The sequence below is a fragment of the Amphiprion ocellaris genome, chromosome 18 (assembly GCF_022539595.1).
Source record: "Amphiprion ocellaris isolate individual 3 ecotype Okinawa chromosome 18, ASM2253959v1, whole genome shotgun sequence".
Classification (NCBI taxonomy): Eukaryota; Metazoa; Chordata; class Actinopteri; family Pomacentridae; genus Amphiprion; species Amphiprion ocellaris.
In genome coordinates this window covers 32,257,456-32,271,006 of record NC_072783.1, presented here as the reverse complement: position 1 = coordinate 32,271,006, position 13,551 = coordinate 32,257,456, and the positions used below count along the sequence as shown (strand labels likewise).

The 13,551-nt window shown below is 38.3% G+C and overlaps 1 long non-coding RNA gene across 2 annotated transcripts in view; it reads left to right on the top strand.

The window, feature by feature from the left end:
- LOC118470261 (uncharacterized) overlaps nt 1-13,551 on the top strand; it is an 84,537-nt gene that overhangs the window by 17,607 nt on the left and 53,379 nt on the right. The gene's annotated exons all lie outside the window — the stretch shown is intronic.

Here is a 13,551-nt window from a genome sequence, read left to right as displayed (position 1 = left end):
TCTGTTTACCCCTTTCCTCCTCCTCTCTCCCTGTTTTCTACACCTTTGTCATTCTCTTTGCTGCTGTCACTCTCTCACTAAGTCTTCCCTCCACTTTCTGCATCCCCCTTTCTTTTAATCTCCCCCTCCACCATAACTCTCCCGCTCTCCTCCGCTGGTGTCTTCTTTATCATTTTCCTTCTGCCTCTCCTTCTTTGTCATTGTCTCTGTCGTGTAAAAGTGGGTCAAACATGAAAGCAATGTTAGATCTGGATGGGAGCTGGAACTGAACCTGGAGGGATATATCAGAGAGGAGGCAGCGGGTGAACTCTCTCTTCTGCTTAAAATCCTTGATACCCCACGCCCTCATTTTAATAGATCTAATCTTACATTTCTGGGGGGGGGGATTAAAAAAAAAACTTAATGGCTCCATCGGAACTACAGAAGCCTTTAACCTCAAACACAGAGCCTGTAAAGTTAACTCTAACAGACATTACATAAGCTTTTTACATGCAGAGTAGCATCAGTGTTTCCAGTGCTGGGTGATAACGAAGCATCCAGGGTCACAGCATGGATGCCGCTACATGTGTGTTTGCTTTTACGCACTTTTTGCAAGGCTGCTCAACAAAACCTTGCCTGTCTTTGAGTCATGGTCACAGAGAGGAGAGTTGAAATTCACACACCAGGGTTCACTTTTATGCACAACAATAAACCACCAGTCCTCTGTGCTGCTACTTGCATGAGAGGGAGAAAGAATTCCCACCATCAGCAGAAAACAGCTAATGTATGGGTGTGATCAGGATGCATGCTAATGTGTAGAATGTAATCACTACAAGTGGCATTAGGGAAATGCTTTGGTGTGTTATTTTTTTTCGTGGTGGAACCGCCGACGTCTTATTTTCCTTGGAGCCCTGTATGCTGTATTCTGTGCATTGATCAAAGAAAAACACACATTATTTTTGCTACTATAATGACAACAGTAATCCCCACTTAAATCATATTCCAAATGACAAGCAGAATATTTCCTTCAAGATGGCGGTGAGGTCCTATTGTTCGGCTTGGATGTGTGAACGCTCCATCAGTCTGTCAGTAAATGTGAAAATCATCATTAGTAACGGTAAATATCTATCTGTCCAGTGGTGTGCGCAGTGAGAGGGAACTGCTGCTGCTTCTTATGCTCCAAGCACCAAGTACAAGTCTCCCACGTGCTGATATAGTTGGATCAAGACGCGTTTGGTGCGTTCAGAATCCTAAGTAGAGATGCCATTAGCCACTAATTCCGTGTTGATTTATTTAAATTTAGACTCGTCATTCAGTTTAAAAGTAAAAAATTCCACTAAAACAATGAAACCTGAGCAGTTTATTAGTTTAAGGTTAAAAATAGTTTGAAAAAAATGTATTTAGGAACCATTTGAAACCCAAAAGTATTGAAATCTGTGCATATTATCCTATAAAACATGACAAACCACTAAATAACATTCAAATTAAATACCTTGCAAGTTAATACCTGGTTACACATTCCTTTAAGTGGAGCGGTTGGTCAAAATCCTACTTCATTCTGACACAGCCCACAGGCAACCTTATTTTTATTTTCTAGATCAAAATAATGCAAAACTGTGCTTGTTTTAAGAGATGTTCCACTTTCCACCTTTCTAATTTAACGTATATAGGCCATTGTGATGGGAGAGGGGAGCTGCCATCTGCTGCGGCTGCAACCTTGTACAGGTGTTGCACATTAGTACAATACTAATATTAGTGTAACTGTGCGGTGTTTCTGGTGCTGACTAGTGAACTCCAAGTGGCAGGCCGATTCTTCTCCCATAAAACCGCAATTTGTTGTTTTTGGAATTTGAAATTGAGGTGATATAACATGTTAATTTGTGAGCTTACGAGGTGTTAGTAGATGTTTGTTTTTTTTTTTTTTTAAATCTAATGCCAGAATCAGTTTAGCTGTTCTCTCTGTTTCTAGTTAGGCAAAGATATCTGACTGCTGGTTATAGCCTCGTATTTTCAGTAGAAACATGACAAGCAATAAAGATTCCTGCATTTCACTGCTGATAGGGAAGTAGATCAGCATATGTTTCAAAATGTCAATCACTAAATGACCTCTTTTCAGCTAAAATGCTTTGATCCGGTTAGATGTTAGAGTCAAAAATATTCTCTTTAAAGTGAAGCAAGATGCACAGACTTTCTGTCTCAGCCATTTACGTATTTTTTAATTTTCATTTTTAATTAAAGACTTTCAAACATCGGATTATCTTCATTCAGTTTTAAGGCCCTGACAGAACTCTTTCAATATTTAGTATGTGATTGTTTCAGCTCCTAAATCTAACCATGGTCCAAAGGAACACGTAACGTATGAAATTCCACAAAGCTGCTACAGTTCAAAGCAGGTTTAATCACATGACACCAAGAAATACTTTCAAAACAATAAATTAAAGTGAGAGCCACTGGAGCCCTGGCTGAAATAAACAAAAGGTGGAAAAAGGTCATAAACCGTGGCTCGCAGTGGGCCGTCGTACTCGGGTTTCTTCCCTTAAGCTAAAGCCAATCAACTAAAGTAAAGTAAATAAAATTAAACAGAAATGTCAGTGACTCCCAATTCAGCTAACAATTAATAAAAATTAAAGCAAAAGACATGATCTAGGATGGTGCTAGTGGAAAACGGAGCACTGATCGTTCCTCCCTGGATTTATATACATGCAGATCAGCTTCCCTGAACAATTAGCACTAAAGGGGACAGAAGAGAGAGCAAAGATTAATAATAATTAGCATAGAAATGCATTAAATGATGATTAAAAGCATATCTCACTTGTAATTCTCACAGGCTTTAATGCATCACAAATCTGACCACTGTTGTTCAAAACTGTTAAAGGTTAACTGGAGGAATGTGAGTCCTGGAACTGATCAGTCAGAAGGAAGATGTGTCACTCTGTTGGATTGGTTGGAACTATAAAAATAAAGTGATGTTTCTTTATAAACAATCTTTGGCTGAGTGCAGACACCAACTCGCAGACACCGCATCAACTTGGTGACAGATTTTTGAAAACAGAATGAATTACCTGTGCAATCGAACAGGTTTTTAGACTCACACACCTTCATGTTCTTTCTCAGATGCAGTAAAATGCTCAAAACACATTTAAGTGAATGAACTTTAGTAACCTGAGGTGGATAAAACACAGTGCAGTAAAGGAATAATCTACTTTTTTATTGTAACCGATCCATTAAAATACACTTGAAATGACACTTTGGCTCAGCTTGGAACAGTTTGGTCTATTAGCACTAAACAGCTCTGCTCTTACACGCTCAGTTTTAACTTTTCAACTTGCCATGTGGAGTTAAATGAAAGAAACAGATTCTGTAGTTAAAGCTACAACAGTTGTGGTGCTTTATTCTCACAGAAAAGAGAACAAATCCATTGAAATCCAAATTATTTCATAGTTACGTCCTGCTAAATACTTACAAAATTCACCAGAATGTGTCTCATGACATCCAGAAACAATATCTCAGTTACCTAAGAACATTTGAACTGTTGCCACTTTTCGTTCTTTCCAGAAACCGCACCCTTTTGACAATAAACCAGCAATTTTTTTCTTTTTTTAAATCAAAGTCTAGCGTTTACACTCGTTGTATGCTTTGATGTATAAGTCTGGCCGCTCTGCTCACAGCTGAATTAAACTGGAAATGAATGATCACTGAGATATTTGCCTTTCAGGAGTCACTCCTTTTTACTCTTCAAGTGTAAATAGTAAAGGTTTAGTAGGTATTTAACAGAGGTTGTTTTTTTATTGTTTGAACAGGAGACAGAATAAGATCCATGTTATTGTTTATTACACATTCTTATTTTAACATCATGAAAAGTAAGAACAGAACAGAAAAGGACGAAGTTTTTTAAAAAAAAAAATCCTATCAACTGGGTGAAACTGCCGTCTGTCTTCTAGCCTGTGATCTTTCACAATGCTCGGTGTTTTCCTCATTTTACAAATTGCATGACGCAACAACTAACGGTTCCTCTGAATGCTAAGAGACTGACAGAGCAGAAGATGAGAACGGAAATGAGAGCGTCGATGGAAAAGCCTCGTGATGTTTGCTGGCCCACATATTTAATCAGCAATCACTGAAACATGGCAATCAATAAATCAATGCTTTATTTCTATGGCCTCTTCTGCTGACTGGTGCCTGGACTGGCTTTTAGTTAGACAGCAGCTGTTTAATGAAATGCAACCCATAACAACAGTATTTCATGCTTTAATGTCTCCTGCTCAACCAAACCCACCCCTTAAAGGGAAGCAATGTACATCATTCAGTTCATATATGGTGTCAGTGTAACAACGGATGTCAACAAGCCACACACAGAGAATGACCTCCTTCCTCTTCTGTTTACCGCCTGAGGTTTGGTTGTTTGCAAAGGAAATGTAGCAACAACTGAAGAGTTCTAAGTAAACTAGCACGACTTTGGTCAAGTGCTAGACATTTCTAGCATTTCTTCTCAAAACAACAAAAAAAAAATGAGGCAAGATTTTCGTAAACTGAAACATGGTCGACCCCCACTGTACGTTAGAGAGCATTTAATGGAGAATGAAATGTGGTTTCTTGGCACCATCATTTGACGCACGTAGAAATGGGAGGCAATGTTGAGCACAATTATTATAAAAGCACATCTGCAGCGGTTTGAAAGGTTGAGTGCTGCTTGAGTGAGGAGACAGCTAGGCAGCAATGACCATAAAGCATCCTGGATGTGACAGTACTTCTATTTCCTGTCTTTTTGACACATGCGTCAAACACGTGCTGAGCTGCTTTTGCTTCTTTCTTTTTTTAATTACTCAAAAACTTCTGACTCTGTGGCGTCAGACCTTTGCCTCACAGCCTGTTTACTGATGTTTTACTGGCTCTTGCACCCAGATGTCCACTTTCTAGGAATCCTAGTTACTCACCCTGTATCACCACTGAAAGTACCCTTATGGAGGAATTCAATGAGTATGGTTTACTTTTGTTTAGTCTCTCTAACCATAAAAGGCAAGATTTATTCCTCAGTGCATTTTCCACAGACAACAATAAAATTCGGGGCTCATTTCCATTGTTGTCCTTGATATATAAACAGCATGAATAACACATGCACACAACAGGCAATGCAGAGTCTAACAAAGACAAAAAGAAGCAGCCTAAATAATTAAAGAAAAAATAACAAATCAAAATGCGGCGTCTCCACTGCAACAAACTGGATAAGTAGTGCACTTAACATCATCAGGAGAGCTGTTCCACTATCCCGAACATCTAAGTTCCCTCTTGACACTCATTGTGTGGAATCTAACAAGACTAAAGCTCAACCACTTTATATGTTCGGATGCAGCAGTGTCTCTCAGTGAGAAATAATTTACGGCACAGTTTAGAGCCCTGTTATTACTTTCAATGCGTCTTTGTGTCTTTAGTTTTTAAAAATAATGTACTTACATGTTGTTTGCTGTTATTCTGCATTATTAAAGTGCTTTTTACCCACAACAGTGTTAAGAAAGCAATAAAATATGGAAATGAACTCTCTAATCAGTAATTATAGGTCTATAACCAACTTGCCTTTTGTTGGTGAGATACTGTCCTTAATCAGCCATTTAGCTGCTGCAACTGAATATTTTATTGGGTTTTCATGCCAGCTAGAGCACAATCAGCTTGTTAAACACTTTAATAAACTGCGAAGCCACACTGGCATCAGCATTAACCATTTCTGTTTGTTGTGACTGATAATATTTTAACTGTGGTTAACTTGGTTTTACTGCACCCTGAAAAACAGTGATTTTACATTTCCCTTAGTAACTTTATACATGAGGAGAAAAATGTAGTGGTCCACCACAGAAAGAGGCCCACCCCCCTCTAATGAACTTGTATACATACTTTATTGATAAGAAATAGAACATCTGTCGCCATAGTTATGTTAACACTCAGAACTTTACATTGTCACTGAGGAATGTCGTACTTACTGGAAGATGCTCACCAGCGTCATTAATTGTGTTTTTATAATTGAGGACACATTTGGATTATGATTTCACACAACGAACATCAAACAGAACTATTATTTCTATGGTTTCCACCAAAAAAAAAACATGACCAGCTGTAAGGCTGAACAGATATGTTCTGGGTCTGGTCTGCTCTGACTTAATCAGGAAATCTTTTGCCGTGCTATAGTGATATCAGTGTTTAATCATCAGTCTGTTGGTCCATTGCATTAATTCAGATTGAAATATCTTGGTAATCATTTGATAAATGTCTATGTACAGATATTCATGATGCCTAGAGGATGAAACTGAATCACAGCTCTGTCTTGCACCAAAAATAACTATACTGATCCATAATGCAATTGTTTAGTAGCCATCCTTGTTGCAGGACTCATCACCATAGCAACCTGGAAAAACAACTGGAGGTTTGTGGTTGCTTTGTGCAAGGATGTATGTTGGGGTGCAACAACGCTGTCGATGACCAAATTAGCTGCCATTGAATTCAGTTGTTGATTAGTTAGTGATGTCATGGAGTGTGTTTTTTGCACTAAGCCAGAAACTCTGACATGAAGTTTTTACTGCTTACTCGAGTGAAATATGTCACTAGCTCATGTGAGCTCCCAAATGGTGTGACTATATAAGAGAATGGACCACAATCTGGTGATGCACAGACCAAGTTCGCTGCTGATCTCAGCACATTGGAACTTGAGGAACACTGATGAACCAAAAATATCGACACGACTTTTGTCGGCGTGTTGCAATCTACCCAGTCTGTCAGGGCAAAGTTGACCCTCGCTGGACCTCAAATAGAGAAACAGGTCTTTTAAAGTAAAGTTACATTTGGAAATATGGTTGGAAACAGATGCAATGGTTGCAAGGCTCACTAACAACATCCAACAATCACATTTATCGATGATGTTGGCCAGGCCTTGGAGCTAAAACTAGGTTTCTGAAACTGCAATGTTGGAGCAGCAGTTTATATAAACACACACAGACGGGTATTACAAAAGTACACAACCAGATTTACTTTTTTGTTCTTTATTGTTAGTTACCATGCACCTAGAACAACCACTAGCCAAATTTAAAGCTGATAACTAAGCAGGAACCAATTAGGATATTGTGTAATTCATTACATCAATAGTCAATTATGTGTTTCTATGAGTGAAACATAATTCCAAAATACATAATCAAAATAGTCATTAGTTGCAATTGTAGCAGATTTCAATCTGTAAAAAAAACTGTAAAAAAAAAGAAAGTTCAACTGTTCTTGACTGTATTATCTATTGTGTAGTTTTTCCCTGTTTTGGTAGGTTACAGATAATATCTAGTAAAATCACAGATAAAAAATCTATTTAAATGTTGACTGAATTAACTAAATAGGAGAAAACTATTCATAATGTCCACATCAAAATTCTACAGTTTTGGAAATGGTAGTTTGCTCTTTAACAATGTGTGACCACATTTATATAGTTTTACAGTATTTAAATCAGCTATAATCTATTTTTTAAATAAACAGTTTTCCAATATTTGCCATTATTTTATAAGTTTTGTTCCCATTTTTTTAACATTACAGTACTCTATTGTATTTGAACTTTTAAATATTTTTGTAGTACATGATAAAGTAAACAGTAACTGACACAAAAGAAAACAGCTACTCTGTTTCTTTTCGACCTCCGTGGTTGTCCAACAACTATAACAAAAACTCTTCAATAGGCCATACTGTAGCGCTGGATGACATATTCCTCCATTGTGATTAATTTTTGAGTAGGTTCCAAAAATACCTTCCTGCTGGTGTAAATGCTCACTAGAACCAATCCACAGCTGATCGTGCCCATCAAATGCACTATTACCTTCTGTTTGGTTAGTATTTGCTTAAACACTGCAAACCTCAGATGTTTTAGGAAACTGTTACTTATAAAATAAAATATTGCGATGCCTGATTAAAGATTTATGCCTTCAGTAGGAGCAAGTGGACCTGGGGCTTACATTTGTTGATATTCACAAAAGTATAGAATATAAACAGTCTTGTCCATTAAGCAGCATAAAAATAAGCAGCCTCAAGTGGCTTTTAACTGTCTCCTTTCCGTGTATGTTTTATTTTTAAACATTCTCAGTCCAAACCAGGTATTCAGTTCATCAAAGCATCCGCTGGATTTCCAGAAAAAGAAGCTTGAAAGCATATTAGCGAGATAGGCCAAGGGGAGGAACTGGATAGCACTTGTAATGCACTTTTGGGGGGCATTGTGTCACATTAACATTCCAGTAAGAGCTGTCTGATTGAATTATAGGAAGACTTACACCGTCTGTTGAGAATGTTTTTAGCGTAGAAAGACGCTGTGCTGTGAAAGCGAGACAGAAAGAGGAAGAGAGAGTGAAGGAACAAATTTAACAACAAGTCATTATCAAGCCAGCAAGATACGCAGACAGACAGACAGACAGACAGGATCTCCGGTTCATTCTTCAGATATTAATGGTGCAGTTTCCATGTTCTACCCTGTGCCTGTCTCTTTTCATCAGCCACAGTGAGGAAAGAGAAAAGTGCGCTAACATGGTCGGGCTGCGATCTTAAACCACACTGTGGTTTGTATGTGGCATACAAAGTTAAAACTTGCTTTTTGTGCTTTGCTAAAGGGACTCTAGTTTTCTATCTGTGCAAGCAGCATGGTCTTAAGTATGGTAACTTTTATTGATCTTCTGCTCAGGTTCTCCTAGAGGAGTGGTTCCTAAAGAGAGGGTTGGGACCCCCTGAGGGGTCGCGTGACACTGAGGGACGGTCGTAAAATGATGCCCACAAATCTAATAACATTTTAGCCATAAATGACACTGAACAAAAACAACCCCTATCTGTCTGCTGCTGTTATATACTCTTTATTCATATATGGAGATTACTTTGACTGAGGTATTCTGCAACTAGCTTATGTTATGTTATTCTAAAATAAACTTATGGCTGTTAGGCTGTTGTGTTCTTTTGTGCTGCTACCATGCCTGTGCTTAAATAGGCCTATTAGTGTGTGTGCACAGCTGTGCACAACATTTGTATGCTTTCACCACCTATGGGGATAGTGGGGGTAGTGAGTCTCTGATGCCGTTACTTGGGTTGGGGGCTGAAAAATCTGGGAACATCTGCCTTACTAGAGGAATCCCACTGACTTTTTGTGACTCCCTTTTCCTTTTACACCAACCAAGAGGTTCATAGTAGGGTTTAAGTAATCTGGGGAGAGTGGAACCCCTCAGCTCTGTCGTGTTCCCCGGGCCACTCCTAAGCAGTTTTTGTGGTGTCTCGGGGTGCATTGTCCTGCTGAGGGTGGAAACTGGCACCAAGGACTTCTGTTGTCATGGAGGGGTGGGAGTTCGGGGGGTTCCTTGACCTGCAATATTTAGGTGGTGATACATGTCAAACATCCACATGAATGTCAGGACTTTCACAGCAGAACATTGCATTATGACAAGATGATCAATGTTATTCCCTTCACCTGTCAGTGGTCATAATGTTGTGGCTGATTGGTGCATATGATAACTCATATGATATGTAAACTTTCTTTTCCAGAACATAATACAGAAAAGATACTTGAGGTAACTTAGAAACAGTGTCATCCCATAGTTTGTCCAGCAGAGCAGCTCCAACCCCACTGTTTACAACACTGTAAGCACTGTCTGCAGCACATGTAGTAGAGCACATATCACAACTGGGCAGACAGTGGTGTGGAGTCCAGCTTTGTTTTCATTGTTGGAAACCTAATAAACAATGCCATACTATTTCCCTTTTCACCATAACTTTAACATAAACAATTGTGAACAAAAGTTGACATGCATTTGCAGAGACCATGTATAGCATAGCAGTCTTGAGTTTCCAATGAGTCTTTAAACTCTCAATTTTCTTTGATGAAATGATTGAAACACGTCTTTGCCCCAAGAGGCAATCATGCATTTTAGTTCTTTCATAGATTTATTATAAATCTCCTGGAAATATGACAAAATCTGCTGGACCAAAAATATACATACAGCAACACTAATATTTGGTTAAATGTCCCTTAGCCATTTCCACTTCAGTTAGCTCATAACCATAGGTGAGGGTTTGCACGAAGGCCAACTGGTGAATTGAGAGGCACCGATTCTGGCACCGATTTCTGTTTTTCATGACGATTCAGTACAATGCTGAAAAAACTGCTGATACTGTACCTATCCGTCTGTCCATCTCACACTCCATTGCCCTATCACTCATGACCAAGATCCTGAGATGTTGTAAACTGGTTCTGTTGTGGCACCAACTCAACCCCAACCAAGCGAGAGCACTGTGCTGGTTTTTTGCTGACGGGATAGGACTTTCCATGTCACTGGTCTTCTTCAGAATCAGCTTCTGAGTTGGACATGTATAGTTGAATTTCTCCAATATTACAACTTGACATTGTGTAGCATAGAGCAGTTTTAGTGTTTGAACAGCTGGTTAAGTCGAGAGAGAGGCAGGGTCTTCAAAGATCCACGCATTTGAGAGGGAGCAAAGGTGTAGACTTAGAAGTATCTCCCTTTGATACAGAGCAGTGAGTTTTTACATCGGCGACTGGTGAAATTTTTCAACTGTACCCATTTAAATTCATTTTACGTTGTCATGTCTGAAATAGGATTGATTAAGCTAGTTCTGCTTAATGCTGATTTATTTTAAATGGTGTTTTGGTCTAAGCGACATTCCTTAAGTATATTTTTCATAGTTTTTCAATACTTGAATACTTGAAAGATGGAGTTTTCTATAAAAGGTTTACAGTACCAAATGCTAAAATCTAATGTTTTTGTTGTTTCAAATTGTTACTGTATTCAGAAAATGGTGAAGAAGAATGTTTTGGACAAAATGAGCAAATGAAAAGGCTTTGTTTGACATACACATACCAAATATAATCAGAAATTAGTTTCCTAAGCCACAGATGAAAGCATTTCAGCGACGAGGTCACAGCTCCGGCCACCCTGCAAGTTAATGGCTCCATATTGTTCCATATTATATTAGAAAGAAAATGGAAAGCATTGTGAATGACAAAATAGAATTAGTGAGGGTCACTCAAAATAAGAGAGTCGGTTAGGGTTAATCCATAATTCATGTGACCTCTCCACTCGTCCCGACCCTTTTTCTGTGTTGCAACTCCTCCCGCTGTGGAGTGTTACCATGGCGCTGGGTCCCTGAGGAAGTGGAAATTGTTAACAAAGAGACTTTTTGTCACTCTGGTTTTTCTGCCAGATGAGAAACACGATTGTTCGGTAAAAATAGCTCAATTCTACTCCTCCCCCGTTATTGACTGGTGACAATCAAAGCTTGTGCTATGTAAGCGCGCGTACATTTGACAGCTGATCAATTTTTTTCCTGTTGTGTTCATTAATCATGCGACACGCCGAAAAGAGGAACTTTTTTGCCTGATTTGTGCTTTTGCTGCCGATGTCTTAGTTTCTGTAGAGATGTCATATCTACATCTATGTCAAACTTTTGATTTCAAGGAACATGATTCTTTGTTTTCTATAAACACAAATCATTTTGAACAAGACAGTTTAAGGTTAGTACTTGAATATTTCTCCAAACTGGAAATAAGAGCTCACTCTTGGGGATCCAGAAATGATGATTATTTATTTGACCCATTCCAATCAGGGAGGAGATCTTCTGAAACTGGTTTCAGAGAAAATGTTCTTGGCACAATTACAGCCAAATCAGTACTTTGGTTACATATCTATAATTTGAGTGACAGTAGGTGACATGGAGTAAATCACCATCATTAGAGCATCTTCAGCATTAGTCTGTGGGTTACATCATTGCAGTAGTGTCACTCTTTGGTGGTTATCTTAGCCTTAGCACCATGACATTAGAGAAACTGGCATTCTACTGCTGGATGAATATTTCCTTTAATTGAAACGCTTTGTTATTTACATATAGATTGAGGTGCACTGCCCCCTGTTGGCGTAAACCATTAGATGACGTAAATAGCGCAGTATTGTACGACTGCTGATTGGAGGTGTGATGTTATGGGTGTGCAAGCAGAAGACATACTACTTGAAGTATATCCAGTGTTGTGAATATGGATCATTTGTTTGTTTTTCAGTGTTTTTTGTATTACAGCCACGTGTGTGCATGTGCATCCATTTTATACCAAATAGCCTTTACTTCTTCATGCATCTACTTTATTTTACTTAATTAATCCCATATTTCCATCCTCTTGCTTAGTAAAAGAGAATGAAAACTGAACACTATAAAGAAATTTTTTTTTTTATCTTTTAAGTTTGACACCAAGTTAGCTTCTTGGTGGCATACAGACCAATTATGTAGACAATTAATTACCTGATTTACAGTGTGAAGTCATTTTGTAGCTTCTTATTTGAAAGTCGGTCATGTTATTTTGAAATGAAATCATTTAGGTGTTTACTCACAAATCGTCAATACAAGTGATCTAATGAAATCAATTTGTGTTTTAATTTCTGGGATGCACAATTCACATTTTTATTGACCTTTTCATTAGCCAAATTTTGAATTTGAATTGTTAAACGTGATTGAGAATTGTGTCAGTTGCTGCCTTAATGTAGAATATTAAGCAGAAGACTTTAAAGTACTAATTTTGTTGAAGTTTCTGATCCAGCTGAAGGCCTCATATGAATATAATGTATAAACAGAGGAACAAACAACTATCTACTATAAGAAATATTAGATATATTGGAGTAATTATGTCCTTTATGAGACTGACATGGCATTCATCTGTCTGTGTTATAATCTGAGCTTTTCCATCTGGTTACGTGTGTGTGTGTGTGTGTGTGTGTGTGTGTGTGTGTGTGTGTGTGTGTGTGTGTGTGTGTGTGTGTGTGTGTGTGTGTGTGTGTGTGTGTGTGTGTGTGTGTGTGTGTGTGTGTGTGTGTGTGTGTGTGTGTGTGTGTGTGTGTGTGTGTGTGTGTGTGTGTTTGTGCATGTGAGTCCCTCCCTTTCAAACTGTTGGCCCTCATGCTGTATTGGAAGAGCAACAGCGCAGTTTAGCATTTAGCCGATGTCCTAAAAGTCCAAAGTATTTCATGATATTTTACTATTGTATGTGCACTTGTTTAATTTCAGGCCAGTCAAGTGAAGTCCAGATAAAAATAGTTAAATTGACAGCAACTGGCTGTAACCATTTTGTTGTATTTTTCCAGTGCTGGCATGGGCTAATGGTTCTGGCCAGATCATTTTTTGTTATCGCTTGTATACACCGTTGCTGATTGTAAGTGAAAGTGATGGCAATTGGAGCAAATGTGCTGTTTGTTTTGGTCTGACATGCTTGTTTTCTAATGACATCCTGTGGGTCTGAAAGGTTTCTTACAGATCCTTTAAGATATTTATATTTAGCGAGATGTTCTGGTTGTTATTTCATGCATATAAGCTGGTTAAAATGTGGTTTTGGAAGCAATAGGGTTCAGTTCTCATTGCAAATCCAGCTTTTATTTTCCAATTCATCTGATACAATTATTGTATTATTTAATTAGCCAATCAACAAAAAAGCAAATCAGCTATTTTAATAATTGATTCAATCACAGTCATTTATTAGCAAAAAACAGAGTGAGGAAATGTCAGTATATGGTGGCTTTTTAAATG